Source organism: Bos grunniens, chromosome 24, assembly GCF_055505025.1.
Source record: "Bos grunniens cultivar Pamir isolate PY7600 chromosome 24, Bosgru_T2T1.0, whole genome shotgun sequence".
NCBI classification, from domain to species: domain Eukaryota; kingdom Metazoa; phylum Chordata; class Mammalia; order Artiodactyla; family Bovidae; genus Bos; species Bos grunniens.
In genome coordinates this window covers 57,966,433-57,976,629 of record NC_141188.1, presented here as the reverse complement: position 1 = coordinate 57,976,629, position 10,197 = coordinate 57,966,433, and the positions used below count along the sequence as shown (strand labels likewise).

The 10,197-nt window shown below is 53.1% G+C and overlaps 1 pseudogene; it reads right to left on the bottom strand.

Moving 5' to 3' along the window:
• Positions 1-8,620: 8,620 nt before the first annotated feature.
• Positions 8,621-8,902, bottom strand: LOC147346335 (cytochrome c pseudogene; annotated as a pseudogene).
• Between the last annotated feature and the right edge of the window lie 1,295 nt (positions 8,903-10,197).

Below are 10,197 nucleotides of genomic sequence, written 5' to 3'. Positions count from 1 at the left end.
TCTTGCCTGGAGAATCCCATGGACAGAGGAGCCTGGCAGGCTACAGTCCATGGGGTCACAAGAGTTGGACATGATTTAGCGAGTAAACCATCAACCACCATGAGTGTGCTGGCAAGGGGGCTCCCCATTGTTGGAAAGAGGCAACCTCTCAAAAAGATGAGCTACAAAGAAAACAACCTCTAAATAAGTATTGCAGGTCGGGGTGGGGGGAGCAGGGGGGCGCGGGCGGCGGGGCTCAGCTTCCTCCCCTGAGAGCACACCCCTCTAACCCCAAACTTTCCCCATTTTCCAAGTCAGTGCCCTCGACGGGGCGCACGAGACACCTGGACCCTGTCCTCTGTCATCGTTTCACCAGGAACTGGTTGGAATTCATTGCTGTTGTTGAATTCATTCACCTCCGATCTTATCAAAGCAGCTGCCTTGGAGGCAGGGAGGGGCTCCTGGTTTTGTTCCTTGGGATTCAGCCTCCCTCCCCTCACCCTGCTCCCCCAAGCCTGAGCAGAGACCCCGCCTCTCTGAAGTTAAGGGCTGTAAGATTTCATTTTATTGTATCTCCAACAGCCCTGATATTTTAAATTTGCCTTTGACAAATTCGGAGCCCTGGAATCATCATTTAGGAAACAAAGCTTAACTGGGAGCTTTTAAGGAGGGTTGGTTTGTTTTTTTTTTTTTTCCCCTTTCAATTTTAGCAGGCTAGTAAAAATCAATAACGCCGTGTTCCCATCTGTAGCCCACCTGACATCTCATGAATGGTCAATGGAGCCTGCTTCTAGCTGCTGAAGCTGCTGTGAGCCGCAGTGGCCAGGCAGGCCGGGGATCACGTTTCTTTTCTGCCAATTTAAAGTCCTCTCTCCCTGCCCTGAAGATGCTCCTGGGTGACTTCCTTGGGGAGAAGCTTGGCTCTTCCCGGAAAGAGTTCAGAGGGACCAATGAGGACAGGAAAACTGTGGGGTGGGGGGTGGGGGTGTCATCTGAGCCCAGAGATGATCAAACTCTTTGTCCCTCAAAGGATTCGTTAAATAGGACAAGCCTAGGATGGGGATTTGGAGGGTATTATTCCACTGCAATTAGCCATGAGCTCCAGGATTCAAGAAGCTGCAAATTGGTCCTGGCTGGTGCCAAAAGATTTGGGACCCAAAGCCGTGTTTGGATGCTCCGCAAGCCCCGCCTGGGCTGAACTCAGGGCATCAGCAAAACACAGAGCTGGCTGTGCTGGGTACCCTGAGGACAGGAATCTGCCCAGCTGCCCCAGGCATCTAAATGTGCCCTTGGAGGATGGCCCAGGAGACCTGCCTGGCCTTTCCGGGGGTGGGGCGGGGCACAGGCGACGGGGCAGACACGACTCCCAGACAATGGAGTCGAAACTCAGGGGCCACTGTGGGCACAGGACACTCGAAAAAAACGGGGCTCCGCAAACAAGGGCCCGAGTGAGGCGGGGGTGGGGGACCTGGAACGGCCTCCCCCTGCCACCACCCCACCCGGAGGCCTTTTCAAAGCCACAGGCTGAACCATATTGTCGCTCCCAAGCCAAGTTTAACTTCTAAAGAAATCTTTTCAAGATGTTCAAAGCGCCGGAGAGCAGTTGGGCGCTAAGCGCTACCATCTGCTGCTCAGGCCCCGCCCGCCATAATCCCTGGCTCCCCGGGCAGAGGCCCCGAGGCAGGGCCCCACTGTGCCCCCGGGAGAACGTGCGTCGGGCTGCGGAGGACAGGGGCTACTGGGCGCCCCGCTCCGGGGCAGCGGCCATCAGAGCGCCTGGGGGTCTAGGAGGCGCTCGGGGTGGACCCCGCCTGCGCCGATGTTTAGCTCTGCCTGGGCGTGAGCCGGCGCTGGGGAGGCACCCTTGAGACCCCAGGACCCCCAGGGCCCTTTCAGAGGAAAGGGGGGCCCAAGGCCCTGCAGCCAGGCCTGGAATTCCGTAGACTCCAGAATTTCCAGTGCAAAGAAACCGGGATCTATCTGATTCCAAAGAGAAAACTGTCTTTACACTGGTTTTGGTTTTTCCCTCTCTTTTTGCCTTTTTCCTGGAGTATGGACACCATCATGAGTCGGCATGAAATCAAATAGCTGCCTATTTTAATAAGAGAACCACACTGGCTTTTTAGGTTTTTTAGCTATGTCAACCATCTCATCTTTGACCCTGAACACCCAGGGCCTAGGACATTCTGGGCCAGGAGGTCTGTTATTCCAGGGGCCAGGATGGCAGAGGGTGGGGGGATTGTGGGTGGAGCCCAGGGGATGAAGAGGAGTAGGCGCCCTGGGTGGGGGGTGAAGGGCCACGGAGGAGAGGTGGAGGAAGCAGAGCAGGAGGCTGAGAGGAGCAGAGCAGAAGGATGAGTCAGCCTGGGGAGCGAGGTGATGACAGCGAGGAAGCAGGCCTCCTGTGGAACCCCCTGAGACAAGAGACCCAGGCTGGCTTGAGCAGGAGAGCGAGAGCACCAGGGATCCGGCCGCAGCGTCTGCCCGGCCAGGCTGCACCCGGCCAGGCTGCAGGGAGAGGCAGCGTGGGGACCGCGTCCCAGCAGGAGAGCTGCGATGATCCTGGGCTGCTGAAGCCCTTTGTCCCCTGCTCGGAGCAGAGCCCGGGGGCTGTGTGCTGCTCTGGATCGCAGCGGGGGGCACTGGGGGTGGTGAGCACGTCTGTGAGCCACTCCCTGAATGGCATGAAAGGGAAAGTGTTAGTCATTTAGCTGTGTCTGACTGTTGGCGACCCCATGGACTGTAGCCCGCCAGGCTCCCCTGTCCATGGAATTCTCCAGGCAAGACTACTGGAGTGAGCTGTCATTCTCTTCTCCAGGGCATCGTCCCGACCCAGGGATTTGAATCTGGGTCTCCTGCATTATAGGCAGATCCTTTACCATCTGAGCTACCAGGGAAGCCTGGTAGCCAATGGATGGCATGACCCTGGACAGATCACTTAAACTCATCGTGCCTTAGTTTTCTCATCTGTAAAATGGGGGCAGTTATGAACACACGTAACCTCACAGGGTTGTTGCCAGGGTTAACATCCATAAAACGCTGGGCACAGTATTGGGGACATAGTAGGTGCCAGGTGAGGCTGAGCCATTATTATTATTATTGTTTTACTTATCCCAGGAGTGAGTGAAAGGCTGACAGTCTCAGATGTCACCTCGGCTGGTAGAGAAAACAGGAGACAGTTTTGCCTCCAGGATACAGGTGGATGCCACCAGCATCCCCTCCTCTCCTCACCCCCACTGCCCCAGGCACCCCACGCCTGGCAGGTTGGAAGATCTGAGACCACCCGCCAGGAGGCTGGGGGCTAGACTTCCCGGTGCAGATGCTTGTCAGAAGCTCTGTGGGGAGAAACCACCCCCAAGGCTCCGGGAGGCCAGGATCACCAGGCATTTCTGGCGGCAGCTGCGTTTCAAAGCGGCCCTGGGAACGGAGATTCAGATGGGCTCCAACTGGCCCACCAGCAGCTCCATGGGCCTGGTGACCCCCAGCTGGCTTTTGGCCACAAATAGCGATGCCTGAGCTGTAACAAGACAGACACAGAAAGTTGGTTTGCTTTGGGGTTTGGGTTTCTCTATTTTTTTTTTTTTTTTCTAATTTTATTTTATTTTTAAACTTTACATAATTGTATTAGTTTTGCCAAATATCAAAATGAATCCGCCACAGGTATACATGTGTTCCCCATCCCGAACCCTCCTCCCTCCTCCCTCCCCATACCATCCCTCTGGGCCGTCCAGTGCACCAGCCCCAAGCATCCAGCATCGTGCATCGAACCTGGACTGGCAACTCGTTTCCTACATGATATTTTACATGTTTCAATGCCATTCTCCCAAATCTTCCCACCCTCTCCCTCTCCCACAGAGTCCATAAGACTGTTCTATACATCGGTGTCTCTTTTGCTGTCTCGTATACAGAGTTATTGTTACCATCTTTCTAAATTCCATATATATGCATTAGTATACTGTATTTATGTTTTTCCTTCTGGCTTACTTCACTCTGTATAATAGGCTCCAGTTTCATCCACCTCATTAGAACTGATTCAAATGTATTCTTTTTAATGGCTGAGTAATACTCCATTGTGTATATGTACCACAGCTTTCTTATCCATTCATCTGCTGATGGGCATCTAGGTTGCTTCCATGTCCTGGCTATTATAAACAGTGCTGCGATGAACATTGGGGTACACATATCTCTTTCCCTTCTGGTTTCCTCAGTGTGTATGCCTAGCAGTGGGATTGCTGGATCATAAGGCAGTTCTATTTCCAGTTTTTTAAGGAATCTCCACACTGTTCTCCATAGTGGCTGTACTAGGTTGCATTCCCACCAACAGTGTAAGAGGGTTCCCTTTTCTCCACACCCTCTCCAGCATTTATTATTTGTAGACTTTTGGATCGCAGCCATTCTGACTGGTGTGAAATGGTACCTCATAGTGGTTTTGATTTGCATTTCTCTGATAATGAGTGATGTTGAGCATCTTTTCATGTGTTTGTTAGCCATCTGTATGTCTTCTTTGGAGAAATGTCTATTTAGTTCTTTGGCCCATTTTTTGATTGGGTCGTTTATTTTTCTGGAGTTGAGCTGTAGGAGTTGCTTGTATATTTTTGAGATTAGTTGTTTGTCGGTTGCTTCATTTGCTATTATTTTCTCCCATTCTGAAGGACCTAATTAACCTTAAAAGCTTCTGCACATCAAGGGAAACTATTAGCAAGGTGAAAAGGGTTTCTCTATTTTAAAAAATTTTTTTTTCTGGTGCCCCACTAGAATCTGTGCGACAGCAATGATAACTCCTGAAAATTTTCGGAAACAACTCTGGCCAGAGGGCCAGCCTTCCTTGCTGTCTAGAAGGGTATTGAAGTGGACTCTGCACATGGTCCAAACTCTTCTTCCTTCAGCCAGCCTTTGGCCCAGGGCGCCTCTCACAACACCTCAGCCCTGATCCTGCCCGAGATCAGCAAACCTGAAGCTGAGTGGGGACCTGATCGGGCTGTGTTTCTGTGAAGAGAACAGGTCTGTGGAGAACACAGCCTGCTGCTCCCATGGCGGGGGACGGGAGGGCCTGACACAGGGGATGCTTTGATTGGCACGTGACTGGTGGGGGACGTGACTGGTGGTTAGTTGATGAGGCTGGGACTTTTGGAGCTGAGAGTATCGCCTCAGTTTCCCCATCAACAACTGTCCTGATTCCCTAAGGTTATTACGCACATCTGGTGAACTCATCTGGACCAAGCCCCCAGAATGATGCCTGAAACTTACAAACATCAGCTGTCACTTCCCTATAATCTACCAAACAGTCCCAGCCACACACACTTGTCCTGTGCTCTACATTAATTATGAAACATTCCACCAGCCATTCAAATAATCTGAGCCTGAAACGTGATTCTTTAAGGGAAAAGAAAAAAACATGAACACAAAACCATTTTTGAGGTTTTAAGATGCACCGGCTCTGCCAGGAATGCAATCACCCTGTTGTATCCGACTCAGCGTGTTCACCTCCCCGGATCCTCTGGGCTGTGCCAGACTCCCAGACCCAGATCTTCAGTGTTCTGACTCTGCAGGGCGTTGTGTGCCACACCTGAGGCCAGCCAGCCCTGTGCCCTCGTGTCCACATATTTCTGCTGTTTGTGGAGTCAGAACAAAGCTGCGGTTGCCTGGAGGACCAGATAACATAACCTAGCGGAGCCGGAGAATTAACTCCTCACGGAACCAACTTCAGCCAAGGGGCTTGAAGATTCTCCTTCCTTTCCTTTCTCGGGTGGTCTGTTCTTGAGTGTGGCCTTCCGGATGGCTCTGGGGTAAAGAATCCACCTGCCGATGCAGGAGACAGGGGTTCAGATCCCTGGGTTGGGAAGATCCCCTGGAGAAAGAAATGGCAACCCACTCCAGTATTGCCGCCTGGAAAATCCCACGGACAGAGGAAGCTGGCGGCTATAGTCCACGGGATCGCAAAGAGTCAGACAAGACTTAGCGACTGAACAGCATTCTTAAGTGTAATCTCTACATCTGATCCAACTTCCTGCGGCACTGGGCTTTCTCAGCCCGCCAGCGCTGTGTCTGCAGAAGTGGCTTATGCGGCATCGTATTGTCCCGTAGCTTTTCCGCCCCTCACTCTTGCCGCCGGGGGGTGGCACCTCTGGAGAAAGCGTCATTTTCCTCCTGCCTCACACTGTTTTCTGGGGAACCTGGACTAAAATTTTCCTAAAAAACAGGAGGCTGTATTTCATCTTGGTGGTAACTTCACCGAGAGTTGTTTACCATTTCAGGAAATCGCATAATCGATAATGACAACACGAAAGGTATTTAAGCCACCAGTACAGTGTCTTTCCATCAGTCTACATTTGTGGCCACGGTATTCATGGTGATGGGCTCTGAGTATAGTCGTTCCTGTGTATCTGTTTATTGAACTATTTCTTTATGAATGACTTCCCTTTTATTTCTCCCTTATAGTACATGTAGGGCATTATATCGATTTCTATTATATATATATGGGGCAGTTATATTATCTGTAAATGTAATATTAAGATAGATAAGAGGTCATCACAAGATATTTGTCCTATAAAGTGGGCACTGGGCTTGGTAGAGCTGAGCACCCGTGATGGAGCAGAAAGAGCCCCAAGGCCTCTAGTCAGTTGCGTCCTGACGGGTGAGACATTGGTGCCCGTGGGCTTTGGTTTTGAGGCTGAATGAGACGATCCCTAGTGGCTTAACAGCCACGCCACCTGAGGTTCAATTTAGGAGATGTCACCTGGGCTTCCCAGGTGGCTCAGTGGTAAAGAATCTGCCTGCCAATGCAGGAGACGTGGGTTCCATCCCTGAGTCAGGAAGAGCCCCTGGAGAAGGAAATGGCAATGCTCTCCAGTCTTCTTGCCTGGGACACCCCAGGGACAGAGGAGCCTGGTGGGCTCCTATCGCAAAACATTCAGACGTGATGGAGCAACTAAAACAACAACCCCTGCTTTAGTTTTTCTGGGTTTCCACTGAGGTGCTTCACCAGTTGTCAGAAGCTAAATTCAGCCCTGCCCTCGCATGTAAGGATCTGGACGCCCTTCCCTTCTGAGATGGGCAGGAAGTGGGTGGATGCCCCCCAAAGTCAGCTTTTACTCCAAAATCACGTACAGACCACAGCGCCCAGATGGCAGCCATCCCAGCTCACCGGCCACCTGCCCCAGCGGAGGACGTCCGACTGCGATCTCTAAGTCGGCTGACCTGTAAAAGTTCCGTGTCTGTCCCAGCCTGGGTCTCTGCGTGGGTCCCCACACTGGCCCTGCCTGCCGGGTGTGGCCTCCGGGACTGGCGGCTGCCTCCGCCTCTCTGTCCCTCCAGGCCACCCCCCGGATCCCACTCCCCGGTCCAACCACAGCACCAAGGCCAAGCGCGTGGCATGCAGGTACAAGTCCTCACTGCAGGGCAGGAGGTTTAGAGCCAGGCCGCTGCCCGTTCACTTTTCTGGGTGGGCACAGAGGGGACTGAGTGTGGTTCAGAAGGAGAAAGAACTTTCTTGCCGAACCCCAGCCCCCACCCCGAACCCCCAGGTTTCAGGACCAAATCCGCATTGTTAACCCTGTCTACTGTACCTGCAGATGACAGGAATCAGCGAGTGGTTGGGACAATCGCCCACCCCATCCAAGAGCCCTCTCTTCTACCCTCTGTGTTTTGTGAAGCTTCAGGAATGCCTGGAAATGTTGACGAGCAAAGAGCATGACAGAGTAGAAAGTTAGGACGAAACAGAAGAGGTTCATCTCTGTGAAAGGAACGGTTTCATGCAGGAAAAGGGTGCTGGGGAAGGCCCAGCTGGGAACCTCTGGTGCCTGGAAAACAGTTAGTGTGAAGCCTGAAGCCTCCAACCCCTTCAGAGCCCGGAGGCAGCTTGGTTTTTGGGTCAAGGAGGGGAGGTGCTTGCCCAGAGCCATGTGGGGCCGTGGGGGGTGAGGGGTGGGGGTGAGAGAGTAAAGGAGATTGGGGGGTGGAGGGGCATGGCCAGCTGTTCTCAAGCCCTAAGTCTTACAGCCAAACAGTAACCAAGGAAGCTATTAAGAACTCTAATTAGCTTAACTACGGCTTTTGGATAACACACACAAAAAAGCACGGTTCTTAATTGAGGGTCTCCTGCTATGTTTTCATGGATCTTGTGAGTTTCTGCCTAAGAAGCAGAACCAGGGACGCTCCTGGGAGCTTCAGGAACTTTCTGGGTCTCGAGGGTGCTTTAGAGTCTGTCAGAGGCAGCTTCCAGGCAGGTTTAAAGACACAGGAGGATTTACATACCACTGGGGGCTTGGGCGAAGCTCAGATATTGCTGACAAATTTCCAGAATTCTGCTTTATTAAAGCAGAATTTATTGAGGGCCTACTACACCCAAGAAAAGCCCGTTCTGCAAAGATGATCAGGGCCGAGGGTCTCAGACTCACAGCCCTCTCTCTGTGGTCTTCGGGAGCAGAGCCCACGCTCCTGAACCCTGAGGCCCCCTTCAGCTTTTTTTTTTTTTTTTTCCATTTAGCCACAAGCCAATCTTATTTAAATCAGGACTGTTGAAAAGAAATAGTCCATCAGCCATTCGTGATCTGAATTTTAGTATAAGAGATCAGTTTAAATATGGTGCACGAAAAGAGTCATGAGACTTTTGTTTTGTGATAGATAAGGCAGTAGCCAACTATTACTCGTTCGTAGCTTTTTTGAAGTAAGCTGTCAAGTCTCCCCTTTCTCCCTCCTGAATGTCAGCGAAGGTCACTTTTGTTCCAGGGATGGACGACCTGGGATTCTCCAAGTATCCCACCAGTGTCTCCTCTCCCCAGCTGATGCGTTTTCCTGCTGATGTCTGTCTCAGAGAAGCAGCAAGCTGTCTTTTGCCTGAGCAGACGGAGGGGCTGGGCCCAGTCTTGTGCTCGCCTCGCTTTTCCGCAGTGCAGCACTGGGCACATGTCTCCACGTCCCCCATTTTTAATCATTCTGTCTCCGGGCATGACTGAGAGGTTCCTGCTTGCAGGCCAAACATCCTGTCTCTAACCCTCTTCAGCTCCCCCCGCCACAAAACCAAGACAATAAAATGAAGCTAATCAGAAAGCAAATCCTGGGTGCAAGAAGACCCCCACCCCTCCCCAGATCATGAACAGCGTTACGGGCCGGGCCCTGGTCTCCTGGGGGCGGGGATGGGCCGGCTCTACAGGGGTGGAGCGCCCGCACTGAGCCTGCTGGGTGATCTGCTCAGCCGCCAGGGACCCTGCTCCCTGCTCCCGAAGATGCCCCAGGGAGCATTAATCCGCCGCCCCGCAGCCCACATCCAGAGGCAGAGCCAGAGAGCCGCCCGCTGTTCTCATGGGGGGCCCCAGGCCGAGGACCTCCGCTCAGGGGCCCAGGGAACCACCGCCCCCCAGGAGTGCCGTGCAGTGGCAGGGCAGCCCAGTCTGCCCAGGAGGGGGCCCCTGTCCAAAGGCAGGCTCCCAGGCCCCCAGGCCTCCCCACCTGGTGCTCCCCGCTGCTGACAAGGCCCCCTGATATTCATGCACAGCCCAGTTGGAGACCAACCTCCCAGTCCTGCTGCAGGGGTCAAAGGGTCAGGATGAATTGATTTTATCGACTTTCATGGCTGGGAGGAGCCCCGCTGGGCCCAGCCTCGCTTCGCCCCTCACAACCCATGGCAGCCCGTGGAGTCTTTGCTCCCTTGGGTAGGGCCCACTTCCAGAGCACCTCAACAGTGAGTGGGCCAGGCGGACAAAATCCGTGTCCTCTGGGGTCCCCCTTCTAGAGGCGAGGCCGCTTTATGTTCAGGTAACACTTGACTTACAAACACCGTTCCGCTGAGATCAGCCTGTGAACCGAGGAGCTTTTTAAGGTGGGTGGGTATGTTATCACCCCCTTTTACAGGTGAGGGACTCACTGGGTAAACTCCGGAAGTTGGTGATGGACAGGGAGGCCTGGTGTGCTGCAGTCCATGGGGTCACAAAGAGCTGGACACGACTGAGCCTCTGAATTGAACTGAACTGAACAGGTGAAGAAACAGGGCCAGAGAGACCAGAGGGCTTGTCCAAAGCCTCCACTTGTAATGGGAAGTGGTCGTTGAGGGCAGTGTCCTCTTCCACCCCCATCCACCCAGTGGAGACTTGCAGACCCGCATCTCCACAGGGCCCTGGCTCTCAGCTGGACAGTTCTGTCCCCCAGGGGACACGTGGCAAGGTCTGCACACATTTCAGTCATCACCACTAGGGAAGGCTCCTGACATCCCCTGAGTAGAGG